General features: G+C 37.4%; 1 protein-coding gene across 1 annotated transcript in view; it reads left to right on the top strand.

Moving 5' to 3' along the window:
- Positions 1 to 12,124: 12,124 nt before the first annotated feature.
- Positions 12,125 to 12,500, top strand: part of LOC125039583 — a 9,427-nt gene continuing 9,051 nt past the window's right edge. The window contains exon 1 of the mRNA XM_047633703.1: positions 12,125 to 12,500. This exon is cut by the window's right edge and continues 897 nt beyond it. The gene's annotated coding sequence lies outside the window, so the exon portion shown is untranslated.

Raw genomic sequence — 12,500 nt, 5'->3', positions numbered from 1 at the left:
GTGCACTGATGGACTGTCTGGATAGTTGAAAGGACTGGGGCAAAAGGGTGTTGTCTTCTGCCATTCTAAGTAGTACTATTTTTCCCCCTCTTTCTCAGAATTTGCTGAGTAACAGTTTCCTTCTGAGATGATTTGAAATATCACCTAGCAGCATGTGCTCACAATGAATTAAATATAAAGTATTAGCAAGCGAAGGCTTCGCATTAATACCCATGAGTGACTAATGATGAGAGTGTGTGTAACTCTTTAGATGTGTGCTTCTGTTCATCTCTGTATGCATGTGTTTGCGTATGTGTATCATAATACAATCACAGGGCTGGTCCTTGTGTAAGTTCCCTCAATTTATTAGCCTCTTGAGTCAGCTGCAAATACACTTGACAATACCAGATACATAAACACAAGGTAATGGAGGAATATTTTGCAGGGGAGGGTTTTTACACGGTTAGGTATCATCAGCTCGTGAATAAACCAGATACTTTTTTTTTTCTTGTACTCGTGAGTCCTGGTAAGATGGTTATATTATATTCTACTGTGACAGTTTTATGGTAGTAACTCACTACAGTTATTATTTTTTTATCAAATGAAAACGAAAAAAAAAGGTGTTTTTATTGTATCGAAACAGGTTTCTTATGATAAGCAAATTGAATCAGTGAGAGAAGTTACATTTTATCATCACATAATCAAGGTCATAAAACATCAGAAGGTGTATGTATATGTGTGTGTTTGTGTGTGTGTGTGTGTGTGTGTGTGTGTGTGTGTGTGTGTGTGTGTGTGTGTGTGTGTGTGTGTGTGTGTGTGTGTGTGTGTGTGTGTGTGTGTGTGTGTGTGTGTGTGTGTGTGTGTGTGTGTGTGTGTGTGTGTGTGTGTGTGTGTGTGTGTGTGTGTGTGTGTGTGTGTGTGTGTGTGTGTGTGTGTGTGTGTGTGTGTGTGTGTGTGTGTGTGTGTGTGTGTGTGTGTGTGTGTGTGTGTGTGTGTGTATGTGTGTGTGTGTGTGTGTGTGTGTGTGTGTGTGTGTGTGTGTGTGTGTGTGTGTTTGTTTGTGTTTGTGTGTGTGTGTGTCTGTGTGTCTGTGTGTCTGTGTGTGTGTGTGTGTGTGTGTCTGTGTGTGTGTGTGTGTGTGTGTGTGTATATATGTGTGTGTGTGTTTGTTTGTGTGTGTGTGTGTGTGTGTGTGTGTGTGTGTGTGTGTGTGTGTGTGTGTGTGTGTCTGTGTGTGTGCGTGCGTGCGTGCGTGCTACGTGGGCGTGTGTGCATTCGTGCGTGTGTGTGTGTGTGTGTGCATGCATGTATGTATGTATGTATGTATGTATGTATGTATGTATGTATGTATGTATGTATGTATGTATGTATGTATACATATATGTATACATATATATACACATCTATACCTGCATATGTATACACACATGTATACATATATATACATATATTAATGCAATATAAGGTGTATATATATGTATGTATATATATATATATATATACATATATATATATATATGCACACATATATAGACATATGTGTGTGTGTGTGTGTGTGTGTGTGTGTGTGTGTGTGTGTGTGTGTGTATGTATGTATGTATGTATGTATGTATGTATGTATGTATGTATGTATGTATGTATGTATGTCTACAGTTTTCAGACCATTTTATTGTGTCTTTTAATTATGTAAGGAAAAAAGAAGTGATGTCTATCTATTCTAGAATATTTATCATATGACAAATATTTTGCATTGAGTAGGATTTATACTGGGTATATGTTAAATACAATTAAGATTTGAATAAGAGATATGGAGAGCAGGTGGGATTTCAGTGTTCCACACAACAGAGATGTTAATAAATCTACAAGGAATATGCTAATGAGCTTTTGTTGCATATCTTTTATTGTCATTCTTTAATAGTCGAATGTATGATATTGTACAAGAACTTGTATAAGATGATAAGTTGGTTTACTTCAGCTCTTCACAAAATGCTACTTCACAAAGCTAAGGAACTGTAGTTATTCCAGGAATTTCTGTTCAGAGTTTGGCTTTCTGTATTCTTTCTGTGCCTGATCTGGAAGACTACAGAAAAGTGGAGCCAGATATCGGCAACAGGACAGAAGCTGTGCTATTTGCTTCTGCTGTTGACAAATGATGCACAGGGTGAGCTCAGATAAACACTTGCAATATTTTGTGTATATTACATCTTAGCACCAATCTTTTTAGTGCCCTTGATGTAGTACTTAGCTTATAAAAGAAGAATTAAAAAAAGAAAGGAGGAAAAAAAAAAATACAAGAGATAAAGACAATATATAATGACAACATTCTCAGCTGACTCTATGGATGGGAAGCCAACCCAAGAGGGAACCTGTACGATTCGAAACACAACAGCATTGATACCTACAACATAGAGAACAAAGGGAAAAGGAAAGAAAAAAAGAAAATCATCATAACTTAAAGATTTGGGAGAAGTCTGATCAAGCTACCACTGGTTTTACAGTTTTATCCAAGGCCTCACAACTAAATGCCAGTGGGGAGGGCGGGGAAAAAAATCCATTGTACCCATCTGGAGAGAACAACTAGGTATTGGTGCTGTCTTGTTCGAACCATTTCATATATATAGCACTTAATTATTGTGACCTAGCTGGACTAGAGGTATGTCGTAGTTTCTGATTAATCCCACGCCATAGCTATTATTTTGAAATGCAATTTGTGATATGTGTGTCATCCATCCACGTGTAGAGAGTGAGCTCTTGGTACTTCGATTACTGTCAGGAAGGCATGAAGCGTTTGACAAGTCTGTAGTAACAAGATGCTTTTAAGATTTGGAAAAGGATGAACGGTCTGCAGCACACTTTGGGCTACAAAGGTTACACAAAAGTAGATACTGGAGTCTGTTATTACTGTTATTAATATTTCTATTATTTTTACTATCGTTATTATTGTTGTTCTACTTATTATTATTATGATAATTAAGATAAACATTATTTTTATTATTATTTTACAACCATTTTAAATGTCCCTTTACCAACAATTATTAACATCAACATAAACCATAACTGTTGTATCTTAAATATAAATTTTGATTGCTACATTAAGTATAAAGTGTCATGTACTCCCCCCACCCCCCAAAATAAATAAAAAAAATGAGAGCGAAAAAAAAAGTACATTAGGTGTTTGTAACTTGCCAATTCTTCTGACTTTGTAGTAAATGTGAACAGACTTCACTTCCTAAACCAGGTGACGTCAGATTTGCCAAGAGTTCAGATTCTTCGTTATTTCATTTCCATCTCATTATTTTTTACTATAATTTTTAAAAGCACAAGCTTCTTTATTTCTTTTTGCATTCCAAAATGATAGCTTAGTTATGATGTTTATGGTATGTATGTAATAAATTATTTTTATGTAGTTAATAATATTTACAAGTTGTTTTTTGAGTAATGAACTCATATTTATATTAAATAGTCTACTAAATGAACCAACTAATTTTACTAAAACAAATTATGTATAGAACTAGAACTTATAATGATTTTTATCGTCTGCAAAATATGGATATATATATAGATATATATATATATACGTCAATCTTGCAGGAGGTTGAATAAACAAAGAAGCTGCCACAGTAATTATATAGTTTTCCTCTTACACTATAATCCGTGAATTCCAACTGCATAAAGACCATTGCAGCAGATAAAAATAGCAGTAAAAACATATTATGCATGAAACAGAACTTTCCAAATTTCTTGACTTTATACTTATTAAAAGCAAATACATTTAAATGTTTGTACATGATTATGGATCGTGTAATTTTTTTTTTTTTTTTTTTCCAGAGCCTGAAATTTCACCATTAAGGAGTTCTGTGAAAAATTGTGTAAAAGATAAGTGAACAAGTATATATATAATAAATTTGGACAAGTATAATATATACTTATACTATTAATTTGAGTGTCATATTCCTTAAAGCAAAGGAAGAAGAATCTACATGTAATTTGAAATTTTTGCTCATAAAGGTTTTCCATTGTGCAGTATCACTGTATATGAGATATTTAAAATTCATGTTACATAAAAGCTCATGTTTGCCAGATCAGAAATGTAGCAGAATAGAAATAAAGTCTTCTTTTATAGAAATTAATGCAATCACCACTATAATATGTCACACAGGCCTCTCCCATTATAAGCCTGTACTTGAGGTTATATTTTATTTTCCTCTTCTCTATCAACACCTTTGTCTTTCCCTTCTGTGATGTTTATTCTTTTTTATGAGTGAAATGCCTCACTTCCATGCATTCCATACACTTCAGTTTCCTAATGATTAATCTACATGCAATCCTTCTGGTGCTTACAAAGAAATTTCCTATTTTTTGCAATTAGTCACACGTTTGGAAAAAAAGGTGTATTATAGTTCACCATAAAAAGAAATAAAAAATGCTGTCCAAAAATTATCTAATTCTAGATACTGGCCAAGAGTTCCATTGAAAATAGTGGAATGATGTGGGAGTAAAGCAGTATAATTTTTAAAAAATACCAATTCATGAGTTTTAAGGAAGAAAAAAATCATGTTGGATATATCTTTACCCATTGCCGCTGGGGAAAATAAATAAAGAATGGGGAAAATGCTGTGCTCATTTTTTATATTTTTTTGTGAAATTTCTCTGCTCATAGATGACTCTGCCTTACTTGATTTCACCTTTACTTGAATTAGCGAGAAAATGTATTTTTTTACTATGAATATCGATGGTGTTATTTTCATTATAAACATTATAATTACTATAATGTTATAAACATTAGAAATAGCAAAATATGATACCGTAAAATATTTCTGTAAATTAAAGACATGCCCATCGTGAATGGGTTAAAGTTTGAATGAGAACATATATACCCCAAGGATAATATACATGTACAAAGAAGTAAATCTGTAATTACTGTAACAATGAAGATAAAGGAAGATAATGTATGTGTTTAATCACATTGCTACAAATGATAATATCTACTTAAGGGATACTTAATACTCACAACTACCATTTTATATTTGCCTAAAAAGAAGATAGATGCATGTATATTTATACTTCCATAAATATAGATAGACACATTTTATTATTATTATTATATATATATATATATATATATATATATATATATGTATATACATTTACATATATATATATATATATATATATATATATATATATTCATATATATGTATGTACATTTATATTTATATATATATATATATATATATATATATATATATATATATATATGTATATATATATATATATTTATATATATGTATATACATTTATATATATATATGTATATATATATATTTATATATGAACCACGTTCATGTTGACAATTGTATAAAAGGTATGAATGAGAATGAATATCTTCACAATACAAGAGATGTATTTGACCGGTTTCGACTATGTCTTCGTCAGAAATACATGATACCTTATGTATTTCTGACGAAGACATAGTCGAAACCGGTCAAATACATCTCTTGTATTGTGAAGATATTCATTCTCATTCATACCTTTTATATATTTATATATGTATGTACATTTATATTTATATATAAATATATATATATATATATATATATATATATATATATATATATATATATGTATATATATATCTATATATATGTATATACATTTATATATATATATACATATTTATATATATATATATATATACATACATACACATATATGTAATACAAAAGGAAACAAAAATTAAGTTAAAATATGATTATACAGAAACAATACAGTAAACATTTTCACAGTAAACATATAGCACACCATACTAAATGAATTGGTGATGATGGTCACAGGTGTGCTATTACTGAGGACTGCTTTCATCATACAGACGTGCAGAAATTTAGAGATTAGGAAATATAGTAGATATAGACATAATCTTGAAATATCAGTAATTGTAGGGTGGTCTTCTGTGTCCGAGTGGTTACATTTAGCAGATAATAACGATTTATTCAGAAGCAGGACCTTATTATTGATCGCCCGTATAATCAAAAATCCTGTACTTGAGCCAACACGTCGATCCAATATACCCTTTATTACAGCTAGGACAATCAAATAAACTTACAGTGCTTCTTGAACATGATTCTTAAGAAAACATTTTGATAAAACAAGTGAAATTATGGTTGTTTGTTGAAAAACTCTGTCGAATTTGCATATGAGGGAATAAATATTTGCACATTTCATATAACTGATTACAAATGAAGTAGTAATGAATATATATGGTAACTACGTATAAGCGAATTATTCGTATTTTGAGCCTCTCGGTGATACGAATCCCATAGAATTCTTTTCTTTTATAGGGTTTTTAGATCATTCTGTAATAATCTTATGGCCCCTGAACCCTTTTTCTTCTTCCTCTTCCTTTTGTTATATTTCTATTGTTTTTGTTCTGAAGAATTTATCCACCGGAAAATGACCCGCAAGGATGTTTTACATTTTTCCCACACACGTCGGCGCAAATTTTGAAGCCATGCATGACAACCAATTAGTTTAAAACTCTATAAAAGAAGAAGAACTACGAGCATCACGGAGGGAGAGGTGTTTCTTGTATATTCCTTATCTACTCCCCTTATCCCTTGCTCGTTATTGTCGAGGGAGGGCATAGGGGACGGAGATTGAGGTCCAATGTTGGATATCACCTCTGCCGTGAGACCTCAGCCCTCGCCTCTAATGTTACATGATCATTTTTTTTCTCTCCCCTTTCCTTTTCCTTTCTTCATCCCCTTTTTACCACATTACTTTACCATACTACTATATGACCTATGATGTCTTGCATATTTATTTGTTTTAACATTAACCATTCTGGAAATCCAGAAATATCGCCTTGTGAAACAAAATCTTCGTTACACGGTGGCCCCGCCCCAAGCCCCACCCTATCGCTATATGTGATTATCAGAGTTAAATTAGTATAGATTTTGCATAACTACTTTGGTATATAATAATCACCTGGGGGGGGGGGGGGCTAACACCGACGGGGTCGCATAGCCCCATCCACCCTTCGTTTCCATCCACGGGGTCCCTCTTGACGAGCCTCCAGGCAGGTCCTCGGCCCATCTCTAGCTCCTCGCGACATTTCTCGTTGAACTACCCATGTCATGACTTATTAGGTCGTCCCATAGGCCTACTCTACCCAAGATTAACTCGAGAAGAGACATCCTGATGGGGAAGGTCATCCTCAGCTAAACGAACTAGGTGTCCATATAGCCTGAGTTGGCAGTCCTGGATTAAGCAAGTATCAGGTTCCACGCCGGTTTGACAGTTTTGACGTCGGTAGGACACATGGTCCTGCCAAGTGTACCCCATGATACAACGTAGGGACTTGTTACAAAAGACGAGGCTCCAAAGCTGTAGATAATATCAAGGCCTTGAAGACATAGTTTGGTCCCTCTGCACAGGTACCGACATCTCCAAATACTCTTGTCGACTAAGTTCATGGGTCCTGCTGCCAGACCAATCTATCTACTGACTTCCTGGTCTGACAGCCCAGGGACATCCACTACGTTACCAAGGTATGTAAAGCTCTCTGTGACTTCATTGTCCTCACTGCAAGCGTGTATCAACTGAACAGTTTCCCCTAACTGGATCTTGGTCTAGGTCCAGGCGATTTCTAGGTCCAAGACCTAGACTCATTGCTAAATACATCAAGACTCTGACAGTATTGCAACATCATCGACAAAGTCGATACCGGTGACCTTTGTTTTGCCCAGTGTTGCTTCAATGACTTTGGATAGTAGCTCTGCTCACTATCCACTCCATCAAAGTGTTGAACATGGTTAAGAGGGAAGAAGTTCAACAACCTTTACGGCACTTTCAGTACCAGTATATAGGCTTGCTATTAAACCAATAATCCGTGTTGGAATTCCTCTAAGTCTCAAGATCTCCCATAGCGATTCTCGATGCACCGAATCAAACGCCTTGAGGTTGATGTAGACTACAAACAGCCCATGACCGAACTCACGACGGCGTTACACAATGACTCGTTACTAGTTGGATGTGGTCTATTGTGGACTTGCCAAGAGTGAATCAAGACTGCTGCGGTCTCTGGTGCCTAAGTCGGTGGTCACGGATCCTTTTCAGAAAAAAAAATATGGGATTATACCTTGCCTGGTATACTGAGCAGGTCAGGGGACATGGAACCAAACTACCAGATGGCAGTCAAGAACGTATGCAAGCCGCGTGTCATAGATTCACCCCCATCCTTTAACAGTTCAACAAAGGCATCACATGTGCTTGCAGCTTTTCCACCCTTTAGCTTAAAGATTACCTCCCAGATCTCAGTTAGGGTAGGAGATTCCTCGCTAATGACTGGTCCAGCACAGGGATTGTGACACCACTTGCGTCCAGACTAACTGCTGGAGGGCTTACCTGGTACAACTTCTCAAAATACTCAGCCCAACGTTTACGGACCCCAACATGATCTGAAATGTCTGTCCATCCACTGAGAGGACTGCAGTTATCTGCGAGGAGGGCTTGGAGTTCAGTTTTCTTGGGGATTGGTAGGCGGGGCAAATGTCATCAACCTCTTTAGGAAGACTCGTGATGAACTATTCCTTGTTCCTTCTCAACAGTGTCCGATCCCTGCGCACCAATGAACAACGCAAATCCTGATTGCCATTCAGTCAAGTCATGCAACACGCATCTGTGGCTTCCAATGTCTCCAGTGAGATTAAACTTTGCCTTGCCCTCGCCAATGGACTCCTGCGCTGCATCAACTATATCATGCTTATAGGATTGCCACAGAGCTACTGGGTCCGACTCCGGGCATACTCTTCCTCCCTCAATCTGTAAATAGATTATTGATAAACAGTAAAGCGTTGTAAAGACAGAGATGATATTAGTATGACTGAATGTTGCATATAGGTCGCTGAGACTGCTGTAAAGAAAAAAGTGTATCTGAAATCGATTACTGTATATATTCTAATTATATATATGATTTTAATGTAGTTTTAATATGTGTAGTCTTCATATATAAATTTATCATTATTATAGCATAAGGTCAGATATGAGAAAATAGATACACACGTGTGTGTGTGTGTCCCTCTGGCGTCGAGTGCAACTATAGTCGTTGTGGATATTATGTCAAAAGGTCTAATTTTGCAGATATCCTTGGTTCAGAACGTTCTCTGTATACACAGGAATATATATATGTATGGTTGGGAAGATTGGGGTTCAGTGAAAAAATATAAACCTTTAACCATTTATTTATCAACCTTAAATAATATATTAATTAAAACACTAAAAGAAAAACAAAACAAAACAATGTCGTTTCCACACTCCCTTCACTTTCACTTTTCTTATTCACTAATATTTTTGTCAAAGACGTCCATGGAGGTTGACTGCAACGTTCAAGCCACTGACGCGAAGTTGCAGGATTCCACGTCTGTATCTCTGTCTCTGTCTCTGGCATACGTTATCTGCCTTTAGGGAAGGATATCACACCACTAACTCTTAATTCACAGATTAAAGAAAACAAAATTATTCTTATGAATCACGTAATGCGCCAAGTCCGCATCATAATTTTAAATAAACTCAATGTACAATTAAAATAAACTCTGTATTCACCTTTAGGGGTAGTCAGCTTACCGATGGACCGATGCTACTGCTACGGATTGACCTCGCACAAGCGCCACCAGTTCAGCTATCCACAGATATTTCCTTCCAAGCACCTCGTCACCTTTCACGCGCGCCTTTCACACTACATACACACATACGCACAGACATCCAAACAACCACAGGCAGGTCGTCAAAGCTTAAAGCTGTGGTTGTGTGCTTGACAGCCGGGTCCGGCTATGGCCGTCATAATTCGTGATTCGTTCTGCCTCTGGACCTCAGACTCAACTAATTTTGCATGGTCTTTTCTTCCCCTTTCCTTTTCCTTTTCATCCTCACCTTCTGCCCACTTCCTAAGGTGTGAGAGCCGCGCTGAAAGGATGAAGGCCTGTCTTTATATCAGTCATGAACGGCCTCCGGAAACCATGGGCACGGCATTCCCTTAATTAATACCTAGCCCGAACCCTACCTCTCCTTGGACCACGGCTCCGACTACTGATACTAACCCCCGCCTCAATCTTTGCAGTCAGTTCAGTCCATTCCGAATCATCCACCCGGGACATTCAGAGTAAACCCTTTCCTCTCTCCTAACATCTATTACATATACCGCACAGCCTCCCTACACTCCTTTTTACTACTCTTCATCCCTATTGTCCTCCTCCCCACAGTTCTACCTCACTCTGCACCACCCCATCTTCCTATTGCCCTCGTCCTTCTACTGTTTCCACCTCTACAATAGTTTTGAGTACTCTTATTGTCCCAGCTAAATATGATCGATTCTTTGTGATTCTCCCTACAGCCCCGTACTCTGACAATACCCTTCTCTTCCAACAATGTCTCCAAAAAACAAGTAGGCAAAGTTTCCTTGCATAGTCGGTCCGATCGTTCACGCCTGGGCACAGTTACATCTGAGTCACAAGCTCGTGCACTATCTACCCTGACTGACCTCACTGGCAAACCTTTTCCTGCCCAACCTCACTCCTCCCTTAATATTTGTACCGGAACTGTTTCTATCTCCCCGATTAATTATCCTGTCTAGGGTAAGGACTGGTCAAACTGTGAAAACGGCCAGCTCGCCTGCCTTTCGACTATGATGCAGTGGCAGTCCAGTGCTACACTATTCCTCCCAGTGGCCAACGTAAGTCCTACACCAATATTGCCAAGATTAGCTTCTGTAGACGTGACCTCCCACGCCCTGTTTGACCATATGTTGGCGTTTTGGCCATCCAACCAAACATTGTCGCTTCACAGCCCACTGCCCTCTATGTGCCCAACCTGGTCATGACCATTCAAATTGCTCTGCTCAGTCACGCACGTGTCAATTGTGGTGGCTCCTATAATGTGTTTTATAGAGCTGCCCTGCCTACAAGTTCGAATCTGAGGAACAGTTATCTATTTAAATAAGGCCTCACTCTATGTGAGGCCAGACAAGATTTTCTCTGCCTATTCCAAAACGTCCTTCACTCCCATCATCTCTCGTCCTCTCCCCCAGTATATCTTCCTTCTATTCCGAACTATCTTCCCTCTACTCCTATCCTCCCATCTAATTCCTTTTTCCAGTCTAAATCCAGATACTCCAATTTCTACCACTTCCCCGGTGCCTACCCCTCCCTCTCCTCATTCTACCTGTAGCACCAGACACTAAACGTTCCACCCATCTTTCCCTCCCACTTCCTCTCCTACAACCACTTTTTCCTCTGCTCCCCGGACATCTATCCCTTCCTCTCCTCCTTACAAGAAAACTTCTATTTCTCAGACCTCCCCACCAATACTCCCCTCCAAAAACAAATAAAAAGGCAAAGTTTATCATATTATTATGTTATTGGAGTCTGTGTTAATCATCGTCGCTCGTGTTCAGCGACAGTTTCGCAACCTTTGCTAAACTGTGGAACAACACATTTGGAATGCTGTCCAAGTGCTCAGTATAAGGCCTTCAGATCGTCAAGCCCGAGCTTTGAAGTTCAGTTGTGAATATAGACCCGGGAGAGGGAAGAGCGGAGATGCCACTCCCTATTTCGCTATTTTACACACACACACACACACACACACACACACACACACACACACACACACACACACACACACACACACACACACACACACACACACATATATATATACGCATGTATACTAATACACATATATACAATAATGCAGAAAAGGTATGAATAAGAATGAATACCTTCACAATATAAGATATTTATATTTAACGGTTTAAATTATATCTTCGTCAGAAATAAATGTATTTCCAACGAAGATATAATCGAAATCGGTTAAATACATCTTTCCTATAATTGTCAACATGAATACGTTTCATATATAATGAATGTGTAGGCCTATATCTGCAATACCGACTTAAAATACCTTATATATACACATACACACATGCACATGCTTCACTTAAATATTCAGGCCTGGAAGACTGTAAATTTTGTAAATAAACGTTGATCAATGAGTAAACAGATGATGAACACTTGTAAGCAGACCTCATTAACAAAGCTTGAGAGATAAAGAAAAAAGAAACAGGTTGAGTTTGTCTTGTCCTTTAGTTATTCGGACTATTCATGATTATCCAAACTGCTAAGCATTTTACGCACGTAAAGAAATATAGAGATTAAAAAGTCACATTTATATGATCCCGATGTTCTTAGGCAAATTTAACCACGAGTTATAATAACATTTTGAAGAAGGTGGCGTGTGGCTCATCGAACTCAGGCGAATTTCAAGGTTCCAGGCAAGAGTCGTTAGCCATACGTGAATAAACTCGTTCGTGTAATCAGGGAAGGGGGAAAGGAGTCCCTAACCCACAGATTAAGCACACGACCTACTCCAGTTCGAAGGCTATCCACAGGTGTAACGTCATCATCCCTGCGAAAACGGATAATCCGGCTCCTCTCTTAATCCGGACAAAATCACAGGAGGTCCGCACGAGA

This window comes from Penaeus chinensis, chromosome 27 (assembly GCF_019202785.1).
Source record: "Penaeus chinensis breed Huanghai No. 1 chromosome 27, ASM1920278v2, whole genome shotgun sequence".
NCBI classification, from domain to species: domain Eukaryota; kingdom Metazoa; phylum Arthropoda; class Malacostraca; order Decapoda; family Penaeidae; genus Penaeus; species Penaeus chinensis.
The sequence above is the reverse complement of the archived record's forward strand: the minus strand, read 5'-3'. Positions and strand labels throughout refer to the sequence as shown.